Raw genomic sequence first — 8,857 nt, forward strand, 5'->3', positions numbered from 1 at the left:
TATAAAGGACTTTGAAGGTCAGAGAGAGAGATTTACATTTGATTTGCTCTGTGTATCAGATGGGGAATACATTTAGCTACAAGCCACAGAACTCTGAATACATTTTCTTAAGCAAGTGAAGGATTTATTTTCTTAAATAAGAAGAAATGCAGCACCAAGTGGGTGCAGGAGTTCCACAGTGATGCTTTTCCTCTTGCCTTCAGCCATACTTTGTGGAAGGCATTGTTATTAACCTTATCACTGCACTGTTCCAATATGACTGCTCCGTCTCCAGCCTCGTACCCGTGTTTCAAGCAGAAAAAAGAGACAGGACAGGAAAGGATAAAGCGGGTGGTTTCTGCATTAGGAGTGCAAAAGCTTTCTCAGAAGTTCCTAGCAGCCTTTGCTTACATCTCATTGGCCAAGATTGTGGCACAAGGCAACTCCTAACTGAAAGGGTGTCTAGGAAGGGGAGTGTTCTTGCCAGGCACATCACCACCACAAGCAAAATTAGGGTGATGAATTTTCAGAAGATGGAACTGGCATTGGTATTAAAGAGATTTGGAAGAAAGGAGAAGTGAGATCTGGAAAAGTGGATGGACACTGTTGGAAGTAATCCTGGAGTAATGTGGTGGGCGCTTGAACTAGAGACCTAGGTATGGGAATGGAAAGAAAATGAGGCGCTAATAGTCATGTCAAAGGAACAATGAACAAAATGTTGTAAAAGCCGCCCAAGAATGAATGGTCAAGGTGGTTAGGTGCTGGCAAATTAACTTCTCGGACCTTTTTTCTATGCAGAAAGTTAACATTTGGGGTGGATGAGAGAGAACTTGTTAGAAAGGAGAAATTGACAAAGAAAAACCCCAGAATCAGAGACATGCTGAAGCAATAACAAATCCTAAACTATATTGCATTATATATTATTACAGATAAAAACAGACTAAAATCATTTTAAGACTAGAAAATTATTGCAATTTGAAAATGAACCACTTAAAAATGTTAGTGAATGCCAGTCATTGTACAAGTCAGAGAAGGCACAGGAAAGTTTGGGAACTGGTCCTGACCTCAAGGGGGTCACAGTGCGGTGGGGAGGCAGATTGCTGCAATACTCTGGGAGGAAGCTACATCAAGGGTGTGGGTACAGACTTGGGGACTGAAAGGAAAGAGGGACTAACTCTATCTGAGGCTGGAGCCCGCTTTGTGCTTTGACATTTTATGATTTTGCAGTGGCATAAATAGAGTCATACTTCTGGTCTGAAAGGAGCTTTTAAGTAACTACCTCGAGGTTCTGGGGTGGGGAGGACCTGACATTGCCCCACATCCAGCAGTCTCATCCTTAGCATCTTGGAGTTCCTTCTCAGTCCTGGGGAAAGAGCCGAGGAAAAACTCAGGGCTGGGCAGAATGGAGAAACTGGATTCATCATATTTGAGTGTGATTCTGTAATCATTGTGAATCCCGAAGTCAGATTATCTTTTTGGAGAAATGAGACAGTCAGTTCAGTTGCTCAGTCATGTCCAACTCTTTGTGACCCCATGGACTGCTGCACAACTGGCTTTCCTGTCCATCACCAACTCCCGGAGCTTGCTCAAACACATGTCCATCAAGACGGTGATGCCATCCAACCATCTCATCCTCTTTTGTTCTCTACTCCTCCAGCCTTCAGTCTTTCCCAGCGTCAGAGTCTTCTCCAAAGAGTCGGCTCTTTGAATCAGGTGGCCAAAGTATTGGAGCTTCAGCTTCAGCATCAGTCCTTCCAGTGAATATTCAGGACTGATCTCCTTTAGGATTGATTGGTTGGACCTCCTTGAAGTCCAAGGGACTCTCAAGAGTCTTCTCCAACACCATAGTTCAAAAGCATCAATTCATTGATGCTCGGCCTTCTTTATGGTCCAACTCTCACATCCATATATGACTACTGGAAAAACCATAGCTTTGACTAGACGGACCTTTGTTGGCAAAGTAATGGCTCTGCTTTTTAATATGCTGTCTAGGTTAGTCATAGCCTTTCTTCCAAACCTGAACTTTTAAGACTGAATGTAGTTTACCTGTGGTTGAATGTAGTTTATTTGTGACTTTCTTAATGTGGTCTTTGTGGTTGCTTATACTTATTTCCTTGATGATATAAGCCTGGGTCATAAAGCTGCATGCCCAAAGTATAAACCAGGGTAAACTCTGCCGACAGGTAAGCAAAGGAAGGTTCAGAGGTTCAGTGACTTGTCCAAGGTCAGAGGTAGAAATGTGGGCACCAGAATTCTAATTATTCTGCTGCCCAGGCATCAAAAGATGTTGGGCAGAAAAAGAGTCCAGAGAAACGTATAAAGAGAATTGTTCAGCTTTCAAAAGGAAGGGGATTTCAATGCTAATTTTGTCTGAATATTTGCTGTTTGAAAGACAACATGCAGTTTTATATTTTGAATGCAAGTATTTGAATAACTAAGTTACTCACAGTATACAATTTTATGTAACTAAAAGTCTCCTCTCTGTGCAGGGAGTTGTACAACTGAGCAGCATCTTCCTACAGACTCTGATGGAACTGTTCCCTCAGACTAGCAGCTAGACTTTCAAGCCTTCTTCCTCTAGCCATACAGTCTTTCTCTGGCAAGGCAACTAATACTGCAAGATTCCTGTATTTCTTTCCAAAAATAGGCTATGTGTACAAGTACATGAGGAGATGAGTCTATATATTTTATAAGTATATATATTTTCCAAGAATGGTTTTAGCGAATACAAGAATCAGCAATGAAGCAGGTCAATGAAAAATCTTGAATTAAAAAGCATAAGGGAAAAAGGAATGATTATTCATCAGAAGGCAGAAAAAGAGCAGGAACCCAACCCATGTAAAAATAGAAAGAAAGGATGAGGTCACAGATCCATCTGCCCATTAGGATGGGTATTTCCACAAAGCTAATGAATATTTGCCTGGAGATTACGGGGCACTTGGTGGTGTTGAGTAAGCAAAAGAAATGGTGGCAGCCTGCCCTCTTGGAATATTGTTTGCTAGAATGGCAACACACTCCCTCAGAGGCCTCCCTCAGGCATGTGGTCACTGTCCCCTTGTGCATTTCCAGAGCCCTCCCACATTCATTCATTTCAGTGTTACAAGACATTCCATCTTCCAGGTCAGTGGAATAGGGCACGTACTGGCCAAAGATTCTGAGCCAGGATAAAGCAGAGCAGACCATGTTTTCTGGAAAGCACAATCCTAATCATTGCCACACCTTCCCTAAAGCCCCTTCCTCACTGGAGATGTTCTTGGCAGTTCACTGATGTGAAGTTGGCTCAGGATGAATTGGAACAGGCCAAGTTAAGCAGTTATTTCTTCTTTCATGTAATGGCAAAATTGTGGTTGGGATCATAGAGCAAGGGCAAGCTAGAACATGGCATCTGCCAAGTAAATTCCCAAGCAATTACTGAATCCCAACAGTATATGAGGCAACAGGCATGTTTCTGACTTTCTACCAGATTCTGTTAGAAATACAAGCTACCCACCCACACAGAAAGGTGACTAGCAGCACAGGACCCAGTCAATGAGTGGGACAAACATGACAGACTTCAGAAAAGTGAGGAACGTTCCTCCAACTCTGGTGGAAAGGCAAGTTTCACCTCTCAGTCTCCATAAAGCCTCCAATAGGTTAGGTTCTTTCCACCTCCAGCCCTGTAGAAACTTGGGACCCTCTGGTTAATATCTTCAATGAAAGGTATCAGAGAAAGAAGAAAGCTGGCTACATGGGTAGACTTCACAGAGTATCAGCTCCTGGTGGGACATGACTCAGGGTTTGGTTAGCAGGCTTGCAGATTCACCAGCTCCATTTTTTAAGAGATTCCATTAATCAGTCTTGGGGGAAATGATTCATTTACAAGAGTGATCTATGAACCTAAATGTCAATATCAACCTATTAATTGACAAGGGGTAGGAGCATATTTTCTAGTCACCAGAATGATCTTACCCACTAATGGCAGAGTAACTTACATTCCAAAGAATGTTGGAGCAATTAGAGAAGACTATTTGCTGAACATGCAAGCAAGGCCAAAGATTAGAAGACCTGGAATGATATAGTTTAACGCATAATCCCTGCCTCACAAAGTTCCTGCTGAATAGAATACATACCAAAACAAAAAAACCTGCCATCGGCCATATAGAACATCTTCCCTTTGGCTAGAGCAGAAATTTAGATCATCAAATTCTTAAAAACAAATACCCCTCTTTATAAACCATATGCGTGTTATTGGATGCTTTCCAAAGACATGAACTGATTAGAGTATAGAGTCTGGTCATCTTAACTACTGCTGGGTATTTCTCAAATATCCTCAATTATGTCTTTTATAATATACACAGGGGCATTTGTACATTTCTTTTACATTTTTAAACTTATTTTGAATTTATGCACAGTAAAATTCATTTCTTTTGTCCCATGAGTTTTGACAAATATGACAATTATGACACAAAACAGATTTTTGCTCCCCTTTCCACAAAACTATTGCCTTGAGTGACACTTTTAAAATAGGTTCCTTCCACACATGGCTAACTTCATCTATTATGTGTTGATTCTTAATACTTTTGCTTGCCAGAGGGTCACATTTTCTGGTATTATCTACCGATTCTAAGGTCCAACAGACCAAATATGCTGTCATTTTCAGAGACAGACTAAATTCAACTTTTAAACATGCATGTATTTATTGGCTTAGCTAGGAGTGGGTATATCAAGTTTACTTAATTTATGAACATGAAATAATAAAATTGAGATATACTCTAAGGATACTCCAAAGAAATTAGGAGAAAAATTCTAACATTCCAGCTGGAGCTCCATCCCTGAGTGATATATTAGCTCTGAGAGCTGGGAGAGAGAACTGCTAAGTCATTATCTCCAATTCATTTCCTTCCTTTAAATGGGTCACGAGGACAGTGATAACCCTACATGCTAGCAGCTGTTTCAGTGTTCAAGTAACTAGTGCTTTTCAGAAACGAGATCTAGGCATTAAGCATTTTCCTAAATGAAACCCACATTCATTTAACCTACGCAAGTTAGTAGCTGAATTTCTTGTTTTAAGAAGGACTCTTTAAAAGCATATCTATATCTATATGCAAATAGTATGTATGCATGTGCTTTATGGACAATTTAAACAATGGAAAACTAAATTTGACTTTATGTTAGTCTTGGTGGTATTTAGGAACTTAAAAAAAACGTTATGTGACTTCAATTAACTATTGCACATGTGAATAGGTCTCATCACCAATTAATATTTTCTGACCAACCTAGGAAACTCAACTCATGCTATGGGTGGATAGATTACTTTTTGTAACAAAATGAAAGGAATTCAGGTTTACAAACTAAACAGGGGACACAGGAGCATCCAGAAGGGCCCTGGGGTCTGGTTACCAGGCATCTGGTTCCCTTTTCTGGAGTCTCCGTCTAACCCAGGGAGTGACAAGGCAGACCGTTTATTTCTTGAGAACACAATGCTCTACCTGCCAGATGCATACAGAGATCCTTCTGTTCCTGCCAATATCGGGAACTCAAGACTGAATCATTACTTGCCAAACACCTACAGATGAGGAACTCAGCAGTACAACCACATATATAGTAAGACAATTATGTTGAATCATCAGAATGTTTAATTCTAAGATTCAAAGTCTTTTTCTGTTACCACCAATTCAGAAAGAACCAGGTGATCCAATAAAATCCCATTTTGGAGGAGCCTTATAATAATAGCCCTCTGTATGAATAGAGAGAGGTTGGCAGTCGATCCACGTGTTTCCCCTCCCGCCTTCCTGTTATCCTCCCACGACTGCCCACCCTCTGCTGCTCCTTACGCTTCAACTTCTCCACTTGCACCTCCTCCCTGCTGCCATCTTTGCTGAGGTCAGAGCTCCAGGGCTGACCACGTAAATACAATGCCACTCTCTCAAACTAAAAGAGAAGCCAGCATCTCCAATAGTAAAATGTAATGTTTCCAAGGAAACACTGGAAACCTTCAAGGAATAAAGAATATCAGAGAATATATTTTTCACCAATTTCAGAATGAATAGAAATCATTGTTGTGGAATGAGGATAAACAGATCTGCCCCTGGGATGCTGACTCAGAGTGACTCTTCAAATAGCATTTACTGAACTGAACTTCCATTCCAATGAGAACCACAAAATACCAGTAATTTTATCTGGGGGATATTTATATTTTGGTGCAGTAGGTGAATTCCCAATTAAAGGGCATTATTAGAAGAAATTTTTTTCCCCCAAACTAAATGTAGTTTCTTCTTGGTTAAGCCTTGTATTTCTAATTGGTCTTTACAGTTCAAAGAGGAGATTTTGTTTTTGTTTTTAAAATCCATTCATTCCCCATTTCCTCATTAACTAACTCTCATGGGTAACATCTGTTAGAGAAGACACCCTGAACCCCATTTTCCTCTAGAATAGATCAACCCAATATTCTCCTCCTCAAACCATGTGCTTCGTGACTTACAGCCTATTGGGTTTGGTGGCTGAGTATACATGGAAGAAAGCCAGGGACCTTAGAACATTCTCTGACTACAGCAATGAAAATGCATGATTATTCTAAGGCCACTCCCTCTCCACCCTCACATTAGTACAAAGGATAGACTGCTACTAACTTCCCAGACATTTCCTTGGGGTGGAAGAGTGAGAGTAATCACCCACTCCTGGTTCATGCTTCATAGTTTCAATCCAGGGGTCTTTCTAACTGCCACCTTTTGGACTTTTCAGGCACCTCTTTCCTGCCTTAGTTGCAGAATCTTGTCCTCTAGCATTAGTACAGCCAGGATTTACGGCTTACCCTGAATCGGAGAGTCAATTCAGAGAGCGATATCCTTGGGAACTGAGCCAAACAAAAGCACACGCAAGGTGTATATATTGGGTTCTTCCCACAGTGACTGCCTGAGAATTTATGTGTCCTCATGATCTGATTAGAGACGTCCTCCAAAAGTCACCTGCAGTCTATATAAATGTAAGATATAATAAAATTCAACATAGAAGTTTCCATATGGAGACTTTAAGAATAAAAGTAAGGACCATTCATTTCTTCTCTCATCCCACAGTGGTTTATTGAGCACCTGCCTTGTGCCAGGGATGATGTTGGGGACTGGAAACCAGCAGTGCATCCAACAGACCCAGTCTCTGCCCTCACAGTCCAGCAGGAGCTGCAAGAGCTGGTTTGCCAGTGTTGCCCAGCACTGCCCCAGTGTCTGAGACTTTGAGTTTGCCACACAGGTCCTCTGTCTATGGGAAAGTGACCTCTTATATTAGGCAGGGACAATTCCTCAGCTTCCCACAGACTGGCTAAAATAGCTCATGAGACCACCCCGTCCTCTTTGTCCCAACCCAATCCCAAAACCCTTTTGTAACCAAAGTCATCTGTTATAAGACTTGAAGATATGTCCATAATAGTAAAGAGCCATAGAGAAGGGATGAGAGAGTATCCTTATACTAGAAGGTTGATCTCCATACTAAGTAAATAAACTCATCCTGGTCTTTCCCATTGGCTTTTTTGAGTGTGGTTCACAGTGCCTGCTGGGACAAGACCAATTTGAGGCAAATAGGTATAGCCTTGGTTTGAGGAGGCCCAAAATGCCAGTCACTATTGACCAAGAGCTTCAGCTTGGAAAACAGAGATGAGGTCAGTTGGCTTTAATCCCTGATTACCACCTCAGGCCTCCTTTCCTGCCTATCCTTTCTTACCATGCGAGAGTACAGTATTAAACTGTCCAGTGTTAATAAGCTTTCACAAACACACCCTATTTTAAGTATCCAACAACCCCATGGGGATATGCCAACCCCTATTTCACGGGTGAGAAAATCAAACCTCCAAATTAACTTCCTCATTTTCCCACAGCTACTAACAAAAAGCCAGCGTTCAAACCCAGATCCTCAGGCTTCAAACCAATGCTCTTTGCATTCTCCCATAGCTGTCTACTTTGACGATTTCAGTTCTTTATTTTTGCACATTATTTCAGCACATCCTGGCAGAGAACTGGGTTCTAACCTGCTATTTTGCTGGGAGCAGCCACAGACTATCAGCCAGAGAAGGGCCTGCAGTTCCCCACCCTCTGTGCTGACCCACGCCTCTCTTGCCTCTTGCATGGGAATCCCACATCTTTCAAGGATGCCAGTGGAACTATTTCAGAGATAGAGGGGAATGTGTAGGCTGCAAACTTTCAGGTCTTTCCGAGTCTGTTAATATTTCTGCAGAGGCCATTCAGGGTTTTAAGTTGACTGATAAAAGGCCTCCTGAGGAGACATCTGTTCTCTGCTCTCCCCTTCAACACTCCCCATCTCTGATATGGACTTGGTCTTGGGGTGTAATTCTTTTACCACCCCCCCACCCAGGGCCCTCTTTGTCACCTTAGATTAAAAAGACGGGTAATAATAACTAGCAGCAGTTACAGCTGACTTCTGTCTCAAGAAGGTCAGGGGGAAGAAGATCTAGTTCTCCTTGACCTCTGTAGGGATCGGCAGTGCTCCTTAAGATCTTTATGCAGGAAGGGGCTTCTGCCTTACAAGTCTGGAGAAATGTCCATGGATGAATCTCAATGCTTTTTGAAACCTCTTGAGTTATAATTTTATTCTAGAGAGGGCAGACTACTATTTTAGAGGTGGTGTATATATACGCACAAGTCAGAAACTGGTGGGGGGGGGATTTTTGCCATATTAAAATAGGGAGGAAATTAAAATGTGCATATGTAAAATCTCTGAATTTGCAGACATAATTCTGCATTCATGTTAAAAATCACATCATCTCTGTTCAATAATGTTTCTTCACTTTAGTAGGTCAGTGGTGACAAAATAAAATTGCATTTGCCTCACCAAGGACTACAGAAAATCATTGGTCCTGGAACTCTCACACTGCACTGCTCAGCAAGTGGTC

The sequence above is a fragment of the Capricornis sumatraensis genome, chromosome 18 (assembly GCF_032405125.1).
Source record: "Capricornis sumatraensis isolate serow.1 chromosome 18, serow.2, whole genome shotgun sequence".
Lineage (NCBI taxonomy): Eukaryota > Metazoa > Chordata > Mammalia > Artiodactyla > Bovidae > Capricornis > Capricornis sumatraensis.